General features: G+C 33.4%; 1 pseudogene; it reads right to left on the bottom strand.

Moving 5' to 3' along the window:
* Positions 1 to 359: 359 nt before the first annotated feature.
* LOC110708910 lies at positions 360 to 14,604 on the bottom strand (annotated as a pseudogene).
* Positions 14,605 to 15,761: the final 1,157 nt, after the last annotated feature.

Below are 15,761 nucleotides of genomic sequence, written 5' to 3'. Positions count from 1 at the left end.
TCAAAGTTAGATATATAATTAAAAGCAATAAATATAAAAGTATAATTAAAATTTGGCCAACATGGTTAGACTTTCAACTTAATTATTGTTGGTCATGAGTTCAAACACTATGTAGATTATTTTTGTCTATAGTCATGTGAAATTTGATTAGAGATTTTTTTTAATTTTTATTTTTTCTGACACGGGTTAGAGATATTAATATCAAATATTAACATTTAATTTTTCTAAATCTTGATTAAAGATATCAATAGTCGAAATTATGCATTCACATACATAAAAGTTGGTTTGTAACAAATAGAATGAAAGCAAGAGAAGTATTGTACGTACATGGTAAAAGATTAGCGTGTTAAAGTTTTAAATTTAGTACCCAACTCTTCAAATCGAGCATTGTTATTTTTGCAGTATAAACTATACAGTGATATAAATACTAAGTATATTTTCTTAGATAAATTGGGTCACACCCTTTAGAGAAGTCGTACCTGATTCCCTCCCTACAACTTACATACTCTTTAAAAAATCCACACTAATGTAGATGATAATTAATCTCTTCTATCTATTAAGCTTAAGTTGCATACTATATATGCAACGATAACATTATTACAAATTACGTACATACAAAATAATACTCGATTTTACAAATTTCTCAAAATTAGAATTCAAACATAGCTCATATCAATCCTTATTATTATTTGTTTCTTGCCAAGACTTCTCTCATAAGTTCCTTTGGGGCTGTGTAATCAAGCGAAACAAAACGTCATGAGAAAACACACAAAAAGGAAAGTAAGAAGTGTTAAATTGTAGCAAGAGGTTGCATGTATATATAATCGAACATATATCGCACATTTTGTAATAATGTTATCGTTGCATATATATAGTTATTGTATGAAAGCTTGATTAATGAACATTTCTGTTCCATAAACAATAGTAGCTCCTGAATTTTGAGCTTCTCTCAATAGTTTGGTTTGTTTTGGGGTATAAACTGCATCGAATACAAGGGAGTAATACTTTAGAGCTTTCTGCAAAAGAAACACAAATTATATTCACATTAGTATTATGGAGTATAATGAATATAAAGTTAGTGCAAACTAATGCAGATTTAAATGCATGTATTCCTAATCAATGTTGTTGAACTGAATGAACAAAACCCTTATAAAAAAAGCAAGTGCATGTATATCTATTTTACTATAATGAATACTCTTGAGAACCAAAGGAAAATAATACTCCATTCGTTATGTATTACTCGCAATAAACATAAAGATTGCGTACTCCTAGGTAAAAGATGGTAAGTTTAATTAATGAAAATAAGGGCCTGTGTTTAGTATTAATCCAACCCCCCCCCCCCCTCCCAAAAAAAAAAAAAAAATCAAACACAACCACCTAGCAGGCTAGCACCACGAAACCAACACCACCTAGTACCATACCACCACCACCTAGTTGCACCACCACTGCCACTTAGTAGCACCACACTCAAACCCAAAAAATTCGAACCACCAATACCACCATCTAGAACCACGAAACCACCCACCACCACCACGAAACCATCCAACACCACCACCTAGCTCAACCCAAAACTCGAACTTGAACCCTAAACACAAAATCCACAACCGACGAACCCTAAACTCAAAATTCACAACTCGAAATCTAAATCCAAAATCCACAACCGACGAACCCTAAACCCAAAATCCACAACCCAAAACTCAAACTCGAACCCACAACCCAAAAATCCCGCCTAGCACCACAAACTAATGCCTTTTCTATCATCTATTAAAGCTTTAATTGGTCAAATTTAATCACCAAAACTCTAGATCTAGAGTTTTCATGCATGGTTAAATTTGACCATGCATAAAACCTTCAAATATGTGCTTCACCGGCAATGACGAAACACCAAGAAGAAGAAGAGAGAGAAAACAGAGGCGGCACAACAAAAGGGACGGCGGTAGTGACTTCTAGCGATGGTGGTGGTCTCCATAGAATGTTGCGGTCGAATCGAGGGGAGATGAGCAAATAGGAAAAATTTATGGGTTGAAGAACATAGAATGGAGATTGGTGGTGGTAGTGGTGTTTGCCAATGAAGATGAGAATGAATTTAGATGAAAGGGGAATAATTTTAGTGGAAATAATTAAGTTAATCAGTGTTAGGGTTTAAGTTAATAAGTTAAAATCAGTAGTTTAATTAGAGTGTTTAAAATAAAAAGTAAGGTAATTTTGTAAAATCAAACATAAAAACTTACTATAAAAGTTTAAAAGTTTTTCTCAAAAAAAAAAAAAAAAGTTTAAAAGTTTGTTGCGAGTACTATGTAACGGTCATTTTTAGTAATTGTTGTGAATAATATGTAAAGAGGGAGTAAGAGAATCATATCCTTAAAATGCTTAATCCATCTATGACGACATCAAGGCCATCAATACTAAATTCTTACCACTAGACCCATCATGCATGTTTCAAATTTCTCCGTATATTATACTTCCTCCATTTACTATATAATGTCCATTAGCCATTTTTAATCAAAAACGTTGAACATTATCAACTTTTTTGATTACAGGGCAATATTGTTGAAGTATATATATCATACCAAATAACAAGTGTAAGTGTCACACATTAATAAAATTTGAGATAGTTAAACATTTTTTTAAGGCCAAGGGGCTAAGCCTCCTATTATCATATGGTTTTGGGATGGAACTTTATTTGAACTTGTGAAGTGGACTCTCTCTCTCGGTTTGCGGGTGCGGCCAGACCCGTATTTGATATAGTTTGAAAGCCAGACCTGGTTTTGGGATGAAACCTACCTCCTTTATTAGACTTGTGAAGTGCATTCTCTCTCTTAATTTGCGGGACCCGTATTCGACAAATATAGTTTGGTAAATTTCACTTTCATGAAATACTTTGATAATTAAAAAAAAAAAAATTAAGAGAATAAGAATACTATCATCACAAGTAAGATCATTGACGATTAAGAGTCAAATATACTACGGTATCTTATTTATCAGGTATGAAGGTATTAATAAGAAATATGGTTACCTTAGAAATAACAATCTTATCAATATTTGGTTGCATTCCAACAGGTGTAGCATTTGCCAAAACCATGCCCTCTTCCGGAGCAAAACCATCTAATTCTATAAGTTTGATAACTTTTCCACCAACTTTACTTGCTAAATCCACAGCTTTTTCTGATATTTACACCAAGATATAAACATTAAACAATAATCTTTTAGCACGACCAAGAGTTTATTCTAATAGGTAGTTAGAAGAAATATAATACTTCCTCCGTTACGAATTACTTGCAACAAAAGGGTATTATTTGTGAGATATAAAATATTTTTTTGTTGTGAGTAATATGAAACAAGGGAGTATATGAGTTGAATAAACAATTGTATCAAACATATACTTCATGAATTTACTTAGTAATTGTTTTTCGTGTTTAAAGACACTAAATAAATGCCAATAAATGATTTAAAAAACTAATTCCTAACTAAATAAATCAATTAATAACAAATAATTAAATATTCCATAATATCAAACAAGCTAAGTAAACCAATCACCGACTCATTCTAAAATGCCAATGTGTTTTCAAGAAAACTACCTATTATGCAATCAGTTACGACTACTCTTGCGCCTTTAGACATTCCTCCATAGGCGAGTGCCTTTCCCGCACCTCCAGCTCCAACGACAACCATGACTTTATCGACCATTGATGATTTCACCACTGAGCTTCCATTACTTATGCCTAAGACATACAAATTTCAAATAATACACTTCATGACATTGTACAACAGATAATCACTTTATACATATCTATAACATATATCATTTTAATTAACAAACAAACCTCGTCGTAATCCTTCTTCAATAGCTGTAATAGCTCCCATGTAATCAATGTTATAGCCTATTAGTTTCCCATCAGACGGTCTTCTAATCATGCAACTTATGGCACCAATTTCCTACAAAATTTTATACGTAGTATATGTTTAATTATAATAGGGATTTTCCATTTGGTACCATTGTAGTTTTGGTTTTTCTAGTTGGTACCCAATTTTTAGTGTTAATCAGTGTAATTTTGTCTTATTCTTTACTATAGCATTTCGTTAAATGTAATTTTTAGCGCTTGTGGTCCTTTAGATCTAATTTCGACTGCAAATTTTGATCATTTAAGGTCATAATGACTTCCAAAACTACATTTTTTTTGTACAAATTAAACCGCGACATTTCTTTAGCGCTTTTTTTTTTATTTTTTTTTGCTAATTTTGACTTCAAACTTGAACCTTAGGGCCGCAAAGTGCTAAAACCTCCTCTTAAAATTTTTAACGATCAATTTCAATGACACCTAAACCAAAGAATACATAATATATTTGGTGGAATGCTACAATAAAGAATAAATTGAAAGTATAATGATGCCATTTGAAATAAAATTAAAAATTGGATACCAAGTGAAAAAGTCAAAACTACAATGATACCAAATGAAAAATCCCTTCATAATATTATGTACGTGATTTAAATTTGCAAGGGTTTTTCGAACACAGAAAAATTTGGATCCACTGAAAGAGTAGAAGAATTATGCACCTTTGCTACTGGATCCACCTCGTCACAACATTTAAGTCCCCAGTGGCGTCACCAGGATTTTCGAAGTGTGGGTTCGAAACTTCCGAAATTTGAAATCATAATTAACAAAGGAATAAAAATACAATAATTAAATATTCAGTACATAAATAATTTCAAACTATGGATTACAAATAGATTACACATAGAAAAATGAAAAAAAAAAAAAAAAAAAGCTATAACCGATAAAATCTGATCAAGCTAATACAATGGCAGAGAAGCAACACATTAAATAAATTACAAGTTAACATTAAAAAAAAAGCTACAATATTCTAATTAGCAAGTAAGCATTACATTGCACATATACTATTTAAACTGAATAAGCTACATACTATCATTGTTATAGAGTTAAAATATGGATTCAACTAGTCAAAGAGGCCAACAATCAGCACATATTAACTTAATGACGGAAAAATAATGATAATGGCCATGATATTTCATTGTATCCTTTCACGCATCGCTAGAGCTTAAGGACTTAACCCAATACATGGATCAACATCCCACCTTACATTTATTTCTCATTTGATAAGTTGCCAAACTAACCAAATAGGGATATTAAGTTCAAGTAGCTAAATATTATCGTTTCACTATCGAAGCTTTTCTCATTCTGATTGCTCACTTAGATTATTGTAGCAGATTACTGTCGTTAGCTATGGCTTGACAGAATTCTTATGTGCCGACAATAAAAATGTTCAATTCAATGTAGCTTAGTTAGAGTTAAATTGTGTAGTAGATTCATGTCACAGGATTAATTTCAATTTTTTATATATAATTAATCAGCAATACAAAACCATCACTGAACTCAAAATTATACAAATAAAATTATCAAAGAGTGTTCGCCAAACATCACTTAACTCAAAATCATGCTTCAAACACAGAATAATTAAAGGCCAAATTTTCACGATTGAATTAAAAATTAGCATATATTAAACATAACAATGTAAATAAATTATCTCTAAGATCTATAATATTCATCAATCAAACCCATATCAACGAAATAGCAAATGAAATTATGAAAACTAGAAGGCAGAAACGAAATACAGAAAATAGCATATGAATTGGCAGAAACGAAAGGCAGAAAATAGCATAGCATATGAAAATAGCATACGAAATACAAAAAAAATCCCCAAATTGAGAACTTGAGAAGTAAATTAGATAATTATAACCAAACTTCAGCAATTTACAAAACATTGGCAATTCGTAAATCGTAATGTATATTAGCAATTGAATTTAGCATATGAATTTCAATTTTCAAGTATTCAATGATTTAGCAAAAAAAATCCCCAAATTGAGAAGTAAATTACATTTGCAAAAAAAAAAAATCCCCAAATTCACTTACCCCTACATACACCGATACACCATACACGGCTGTGAGGCTGGGTCTGGGTGAGTGGCTGGTGCGCTGCCGGCCTGCCGCTGCCGCCGTGTTCTGCTGACTCTGCTGCCGTGCTGCGCCGGGAAGAGAAGGAGGAAGAACGGGAAGAGAAGGACTGAAGGAGGAAGAACGGGAAGAGATTAAGAGAAGGAGGATTGGAGGAAGAAGTTAGGGTTTTGCAATTTGGGGGAATGAGGAAGAGGAAAGCGAACTCTGGAAGCAGGAAAGCTCAGTGCTCAGGAAACAAAATTAAAAAAAAAAAGTGTGAGTTATGGATTTTGAACCCACAAACTCTTGTGTGATGGGAGGTAAAAATAACCACTGGGCTACAACTTTACTTGTTGCCATATAATACACAAATATTCTATTTAAACCTATTTTGATTTTTTTTTTTTTTTAAAAAAAAAAAATTTTAAATTTTTTTCAAAAAATCAGTGGGTTCAATGAACCCACTTGAACCCACCCTAGTTCCGCCCCTGTAAGTCCCGCGATCTTGTGAGGAATTGTGAAGCTGCACACGAATGTCATGGGCTTAATATACTCAGAATGAGGTCTATTTGCTTGCTGGGGATGCCCCAGTTTCTAATAGTAAGAAATAAAATTTGTTTCACATGACATTTTCGTAAAATAAACCTACAACTTTATTCAAGTGTGGAGTCCACAATAATATATCAAGATTTTTTAGTACTAGCTTAATAGTCCAATAAATGTACCTGTATCCAACGAAGTCAGGAGATGAATAAGTCTCTAGAAAGTGAGGAACGCTATCCACCAGCAAAGGCAAATAAACGCCATTAAAACCAACAGATTTGAACGCCGCGTTGTATAGATGAGGACTCTTGCTGTGAGATATAGGATTTCCTAACACACCATGAACTTTGGTATCAGCCCCTATTTGCCTGAAATTGTACAAGTCCAAGAGATCTTTTATAGTGGGTTGTCCAAGGTCTGAAACTGATTCTCTACCCTCAAGGGTTGCATATGTAAGGAATCCTCCAAATTTCGCGCTAAGTATCCTTGACATTAGTCCTTTCTCACCCATAACAACTCCGATCATTGGAACCTGAGAATGTAACACAAGCATTAAGCTAATCAATAAGGGCTAGTTCGTTATATCATTTTTTTTTTTTTTTGTTTCCATATTTCACCACAAAAAGTATTTTTCATTACTTTGTCGTCAATTTTCAAAATTAACATATTATTATTGTGGGAATAAATTACTTATCTTTAGTTCAAGATTCTATTAAAATTTTATTATTTTCGAATTTATAAAATCAAGAATTGAAAACTAACAGTAATGTCAAACGAGCCTTAACTTTTAATTTCCACCTGATTTTTTGATTTGGTCATTTGTAATAGTTAATTGAAAATGATTACAATTTTCACTAAATATAACATGTGTATTACCCGTTGAAAAATGATTTTAATGCAATTTGTTTTCATATGTGAAAGATAACACGACCTTTGAATTGTTGCACGAACCTGAGAATAAGTAAGCAATTGCATAATACGTGCATTGTCTGTAATATCTACAGCAGTAGTTGCAATTTTTACTATATCAGCTCCAACAGCTTGTATACTTGCCAAAAGTCCTCCTAATTCATCAAGTGACGGGGTGTTTACGAAGTTATGAGAAGAAACTATATATGATGGTGGTCTTAGTAAGCTCCTTTTCATCATCGTCAATAATGGACTTGAAAAACTCTTCTGCAACCTTCAAGAACCAAATGACAAACCTCAATAACTTGTTTGCCCAATGTATATGTCCTAATTTCTCATACAGTTTATGTAGGGCTTGTTTGACATTGTTTTTTGTTTTCAGTTTTCAGTTTTTTTTTAAACAAAAAACCAAAAAAAGGAAACAAGAAAAAGGTGTTTTCACTTTTTTGTTGTCAGTTTTCAAAATTAGCATTATTTTAATAAATTTGACTAATTTTTTATTCATTATATGACATATATCATACACTTTTAAAATACAAAAAACCAAAAAATTGAAAACTGCAACAATGCCAAATGAAACCTTATTTATTTTTTAAATCATGTGCATTAACACAAGTGCATCCTCTATCATAGTACGGAGTATATAATGAGAGTTTGTAAGGTCAAAAAAGTACCTTAAACTCAACATCGATGTAATCAGCTCCTAGTTCCATTGCTTTATGCAATGCACTTTGGCGCATACCTTCGTCACCATCGTACTGACCTCCTTCCCATGTTGGTCTAGAAACCAATTCAATTAAACAACTATAATCAATTTTTTTTTTTTTTTTTTTTTTTGTGTACGTGTGTGTGTTTAGAGAGCAATTAGGGCGGAGGTGAGGATCGATCACATGATCTTCGTTCTGAATTCGAGAAGGAAGCTCTAACCACTTGATCTATCCTTCACTCTAAAAAACTATAATCATATTATTCCCTCTTATTTTATTTGTTATCCCATTTTCCAATTTAAAAGCTATAAAAAGTCCTTATCATTTAATACTCTGTAAAAAAAATTCATTAATTTTCCTCCATATATCTGGTGAAGGTGCCAAAATTTATAATTTTTTTTCTATTAATTTTAAATAATTTTGTACTATACGTACAGTTTTTAATCATCATTATTCTCTCTTCCAGCCGCTAGTTCACCAATATCTTCTCTCTTTTAAAAAACTGGGACTATTTAATGTAAAGTTAGAATCTTTAATTAAGTCAATGATTTCTCTCTTCTTAAGATCTACTCTGTGATTTTATACACCCTATATCACTTATTTTTTGCCCCATTTGACTGTGCACGATCTCAAAGACGCGTATTAAAACGTTTGTGTCTTTATTTTCATGCACATAAAAATTATAAAAACGTGATATAAATAAAATATACAATGAGACAAATTTAACAAGACCACTCATAACTAAATTATTTTTTTATACATTATTGGTAATTTAGGGTCAAATTTTTAAATTTGACCCCAAAAATGGCAATAGGGCACAAATAAAGGGACGGAGGGGGTATTAAACAACAAATAAGATCGAAGAGATATTTACTCAGACGCAATTAATTAACATCCAATTTAGAGAGTGAGGGATAGCTCAAGTGGTTAGAGCTTTCCTCCCAATTCCAGAAGATTCTGGGATCGATTCTCACCCTCGCCTTTGTGGCTCTCTAAACACAAAAAAAAAAAAAAAAAAAAAAAAAATTAACATCCAATTCAATCTTCACTAACAATTAGACTAACTGATGACTAGGTAAGTCTCAGCAAAACCATCTTTCGCTATTTGTGTTAATTAAATTGATCAACACAAACAAAATAGGTCAATATTATTATTGGCTCACAACTTCGATGCAACAGTTCATTAAGTGGCAGCTTCAATTACGGAGTGTATATAATCTTATGGCCTTCAAAATCGATATTTCTAAGGCCTATGATAGCTTGGAGTGGGGGTTCATTCGTGAAACTTAAATCGGCCTTAACTTCCCTATCCCCCTTGTTAATTTGATCATAAGTTGTATCACTACGCCCTCTATCTCAATTCTTTGGAATGGGGAGGTGACTAATAGTTTTACTCCTTCTAGGGGAATTAGGCAAGGTGATCCTCTTTCATTCTATATTTTTGTCCTTTGTGACTTTGTCTCCAAAGACTTTCCTTAATGATTGAAAATGAGGTTAAAAAAGGTAATTGGATACCCATTAAAATTGATAAGGATGTAAGTATTTCTCACCTTTTTTATGCCGATGATGTTTTTCTGTTTGGAAGGGCTTCGGTTGAAAATGTGGATGTGATTAAAAATGTTCTCCTTAACTTTGGCAATAAGTCGGGCCTATTTATAAGCCCTACTAAATCTAAAGTTATTTTCCCGCCAAAGATGTGTCTCTCCCTTAAAAGAGCTATCCTTGATGCCTCGAATATTAAGGGAGCTCCTTCTTTCGGGAAATACTTGGGAGTTAACATTAGCCCTAATTGACTTAGGAAAGCGGATTATGTGGACCTCCTTAATAAAACAAAAAATAGGATCAAGGGTTGGCAAGCTAAGCTTCTTAATATGGCCGGAAGATCCACCTTAATAAAATCCGTTCTTAACTCCTACCCTCTCTATGTGATGCAAACTACCTTACTTCCAAGTGCTTTCATAGAGGATTTGGAAAAGAGTTGTAGACGTTTTTTATGGAATAAGGTGGACGAGACTCATTATCTCCCTAGGACTAGTTGGGAAAAGGTTTGTCTTCCTTCAGGGCTTGGAGGGCTAGGAATGCGTAACTTCAAAAATTGGTACCTTGCTTTCATGGCTAAACTTGGGTGGAGAATAATTCATGATCCGGACAAACTTTGGGTTAAAATTCTTCGTGCTAGATATTTCAAGGGATCTTCCTTTATTAATAGTATTCCTAATACTAGGGATTCCCCTCTTTGGAAGGATATTCTTAAAGGAAAGGAATTGTTAATGAAAGGTATCTCTAATAGAATTGGAAATGGGAAGGATATTTGCCTTTGGTATCATCATTGGGTGGGAGACAAACCTATTTATTTGCTTGTTGAAAACCCTATTCCTAACTATATGGCCCATTGGAGCGTTGACTATATCATTAATAATGGTAAGTGGAATACTAATAGGATTAAACATGTCATCCCCGATTATCTTTGTAATCTTATTGAGTGCATTCCGTTACCTAGTGTTGCTTCGGTTGAGGACACTCTTTGTTGGGGTGTCGAGACTAATGGCCAATTTAATATTCGTAGTGCCTACAAACTTGCCTCTAACTTCACTACTCACCCTTCTTTCCCCTCTATTAATTGGAAAAAGATTTGGCATTTCCCCATCCCCTTTAAGTATAAAATACTAGTGTGAGATGTGTGTCATCAAATCCTCCCAACTGCTACTATTTTAGCAAATAGAATTGAGAATTTTGACCATATTTGTACTAGGTGCAACTTAGGAGAGGAAAGCCATATTCACTTGTTTCGAGATTGCATTAACACTAGGACGCTGTGGTCTAGAATCTTTGATCTTAACAAAATGGATAAGGACTTTAATTTTCAGATTTTTTTCAATATTAATTAGGAAGGTTAGATGAATTACAATTTGAATATAAGTACTACCCGGAGGGTAATTTTCTCGGTGGCTATATGGCATATTTGAAGGGCTAGGAATTACAGTCTTCCAAAGTGCCATATATCATCCTCTAACCTTGTTTAACAGATTTAAGATGGATTTGGATATTACCTTCAATGTATTTAAGGGGAAAGGAAGAATCCCTGCCACTTTAATTCGTGAATCAAGGTGGCAAAGACCTCAGCAAGGAATCATTAAAATCAACACTGATGGTGCGTGGGAGTGGAGGAACAAGAACAAGTCTGGAGCAGGAGTTGTGGCTCGCACTTTTGATGGCTGTTGGTTCTTGGGGAAGTCTTGGTGCATTAGTGCAGGGAGTGCTGCACAAGCTGAGTTTACTGCTATTTGTGGAGGTATGCAAATGGCGGTGGATGCTGGCTTCAAAGAGGTTATTATCGAGACAGATGCCCTCTCGCTCAAGCCTACCATAGAAGAGGTAGAGAAGAATGGAACGCACAAGTTGGTGGCTGTTCTAAGGGATATGCAAGAGCTCATGAACAAGGGTTGCAGCTTCTCTTTCAATTATATTCCAAGGCAAGCCGACAGGGTGGCACATTACCTTGCAAAGGAGGTGGATGGAGGAGCTAAGTTCTTTGAAGACTGTCCTGAGTGCGCCAAAGATGCTTATGAAGATGATCTTCTGCGCAACATATAATCAGGGAGGCAGTCTTAATGTTACTAATGGAAGGATGTCCAAGTTTAGTGCTAAATTATTTGCTGTTTTGAACATTAAACCTTATGCTTATGTTTTTATGGTTGCTTTGATTGCTGGTAGGGCCTGCAGATTAGTAGTACTAGTCTGGCATTTTGGCTGGTTGCCCTGTACTGTTACAATTTCTAATTAATTAAAGTTCTTGGTTTTCTTAAAAAAATGGAAAATTTGACAGTAACTACACGCTTAATAGGGGGTATTTGGAAACAACTACCCACTAAAATTTTTTATGAAAAAAACTACCCCCCTAAATTTTAAAAGTTATAGTGGCACTACCCATTTGCATTTTCCGGCGAGAATGTCCGGCGCATGGGCCCACTTTTTCAATTTTTTACTGAAAAGACACGATGCAATGACAAATTGGACCATAATTCGTAACCCTAAGATAACCAATTTGAATTAAAAGCAACAAATTCAACCAATTTCAAATTATCCCCAATTTCTAAGAACCCAAACTTTTCTAATCGTTACACCCTAACATCAAAATTCATAATTAATGGATTAAAAGAAAATAATTACCTAAGAATTGCATACCCTACTTGTTTTCACTTCTTCAATTAGGAATTTTCAGAAGAAAAATTGAAAAAGTGGGCCCCACACATCGGACTTTTTCGCCGGAAAATGCAAATGGGTAGTGCTACTCTAACTTTTTAAATTTAGGGGGTAGTTTTTTTGATAAAATTTTTTAGTGGGTATTTGTTTCCAAATACCCCTATTAAGCATGTAGTTCCCGACAATTTTTTAGTATGATTTCGAGTTCGTTGATGATGATTTAGTGGGGATTTCGTGGGAGGAAATGGGGATTTCGTGGTGGGTTGTGGTGGTTAAGTGGCGACGCAGACGATAGGGGAGGGAAGCGCCGGCGAGGGTAATCGGTGGGTCTTGGCTCGACGGGGGTGGGGGCGGACCGGCAGAGGGCTGGGCGGGGGCAGGGAGGTTTGCTGGTGGTGGTGGGTTTTTTTTTTTCATTATTTATAAATAATTTTTATATTTACTTTTTTTTTGAAAGAAGAAAAAAAAATTTATAAATAATTTTTATATTTACTTAGTTAAGTGTAGTTTTTTTGTTAAAGACTTGATATCCAAACATAAAGACTTGTCAATATGCTACTGCAGCAGTTAAATGTAGTTTAGTAACTAATAATTTATTTTAAGTGTTAATTAGTATTTCCTCAAAAAAAAAAGTGTTAATTAGTATTTTTGACCAATCATGTGGTGACATGTGTAAGTTAATTTTTTGTTAAAAAAAATTACCCATTCAACCGGTTATAGGTCACCTGGGACCATTAGAAGAAAAATTCACATTAAAGTTTGGATTATTTAAAAATAATCCAAAATTTGAATTATTTTGGGCGAATCGAACAAAGTTGGGATTACTCTTGTCAATTTATTTAAAAAAATCTTGATTAATTTTCCTCCATTTATCTGGGGAAGGTGCCAAAATTTATAATTTTTTTTTTCTATTTACTTTTAAACAATTTGTACTGTAAGTACAATTTTTAATCATCATTATTCTCTCATCCAGCCGCTAGTCCACTAATTTTTTGTCTCTTTTAAAAAACTAGGACTATTTAACGTAAAATTAGAATCTTTAATTAAGTCAATGGTTGCTCTCTTCGTAAGATCTACTCTGTAATTTTATACACTATGTAACTTATTTTTTGTCCCATTTGACTGTGTACGGTATTTAAAACGCGCATTAAAACGTCTATGTTTTTATTTTCACACACATAAAAATTATAAAAACGTGATATAAATAAAATATACTATGAGACGAATCTTGTATACATTAACGGTAATTTATCTTTTATACATTAACGGTAATTTAAGGTCAAATTATTTTGACCCCAAAAATGACAATAGGGCACAAATAAAGAGATGGAGGGAGTATAAATCAACAAATAAGATCGAAGCCTCGAAGGGATATTTACTCATATATACGCAATTAATTAACATCCAATTCAATCTTCGCTAACAATTAGACTTGACTTATTTTGGCTGGAAAATCAAAAAGTCAACGACGAAAAATGGTCAAAGGACTTTCCTCACAAATAAAAAATAAAGACCTTTTGTGCCACTTTTTTTTGTTAATAAAAGTGCCTTTGTCACAATAAGGCCTACTCACTTAAAAGTACCTTCTTTACAAATTTTCCATGTAATTATTATAATTTTTTTTTTAGAGAGCCATAAAAATGGATGATGAGCCAGGATCTCTTAGAATCAGGATGAAATCAAAGCTCTAACCAATTAAGCTATCCCTCACTCTCAAAGAGTATGTAATTAACTAATTATGGATATTAAATTCAATGTAGTTGTTCTAATTTGTAAATTGTCAATTATATTTATCAAGTTTTAATTTAATTTTTTGGACAATTGTAAGTAGTTCATAGTGAAAAAGAGATGTCAATATACAAGAGGCAGAAAAAAAAAAACTACTACTTTAATCAACTTAATTAAGTACCTGAAAGTAACTATAGTGGGTAAACAAGTATGTTTTAGAAAAGCTTCAAGATCATGATGTAGATTGAAGTTGTTCAAACAATCTAACCGAAGTTCAACCAAGTCGACTCCTTGCTTCTTGGCTTCCCTTACTTGAACCAGCATTTCATCAACTGTTTTAGCCAAAATCGACGTACAAATCAACGTCGAGTTTCTCCTTACATTTTCTCCTACACCAACTTCCAAGGGAGTTTCCTAGAAAAACATATATACAAACAATGAATGTGTAAGTAAGTCTACTAAAATGGTGAAAAAAGAGCTAGAATACAACAATGTGTGTGTACACGCGCATGCTCTTAGCGAGGAGATACCAAGTTCCCGTGAACGGAAGTAAGAATCATTGTAGTGCAAAAATGGAGGAGGATAGACAAAGAAGAGATGAGTTGATTAGAGGTTTGTTTAATGTGTACCAATTAATAACTTGGCAAAATTACTTAATTAATATAGTACTCCCTCTATCCATAATGTAAGTGTACTAACTTGGCAAAATTACTTAATTAATATAGTGTATGTATTTCATATAAGGTTGCCCAACATTGTTATGTTTGTTTCTAAAAAAATCTTTCTATTACACAATAATATCTTATAATTATATCGACCAATATAATAACTTTTCTATTTTTTTTTTATATAATATATCACCCATAATTCCCCAAATTTGGTGCTACTTCTACTTTTAAGTTAAATAAAGTATCCCTATATTCAAGTTTTTTCATTCAAGGGAGTAACTCCTTAACCTTAAAAAGTGAACACAATTTTCTTCATCACATGAGGGTTTGCTCATATCATTGGCTCAACACTCTCCCTCCACATGCGAGTTGTCCATAATATTGGCTCAAATCACAACACAACCCAACCTCAACTCTAATACCAGATAAACGGGCCTAGACCACATCCACCACAAATCCACAATTGTCCACTTTATACGTCCAATAAGGTTCCACCTCAAAACCATATGAGAATGAGGGGAGTAGCCCGACCTTTAGCCTTATAAAGTGAAAAAACTTTTTTATTTCTTCAATTTGGAATACACTTCTCAACACTATTATACTCACATGTGAGTTTGCTCGGTTGTTCACCCATTTTTTTTCCCTCTTAAACGTCAATTTACACACTCATCATTTCATTAAGTTTCTGTAAAAAAAAACAAATTAAATAAATTATACTGATATTATTATATTATGAGACAGAGAAAGTACATCATTTCAAGCGTGGAGCATAACAAAAGGCAGCTGAGTATTGTTAATGCGCTGAATCAGTGGTACGTGATTGTGAGACGTTAAGCAAATTATTGAGCTTAGAGCCAACCACGGCCAAGCTAAGGGGAAAAATAGGTGTAGCCTGGACCAAATGTAGGACAAGTTCATAATTTTATTGTTGATTAATGTAAATTACAATTAGTGAAAAACGTGTTTGATAATTGATCCCTAAAGTTTGCAGAAATCACTAGCTTTTTGCGCATTATTTTGTTTGCTTCTCAACTTGTCTTTACCTATGA

This window comes from Chenopodium quinoa, unplaced genomic scaffold, assembly GCF_001683475.1.
Source record: "Chenopodium quinoa cultivar QQ74 unplaced genomic scaffold, ASM168347v1, whole genome shotgun sequence".
NCBI classification, from domain to species: domain Eukaryota; kingdom Viridiplantae; phylum Streptophyta; class Magnoliopsida; order Caryophyllales; family Amaranthaceae; genus Chenopodium; species Chenopodium quinoa.
This window is presented reverse-complemented; position numbering and strand designations above follow the sequence as displayed.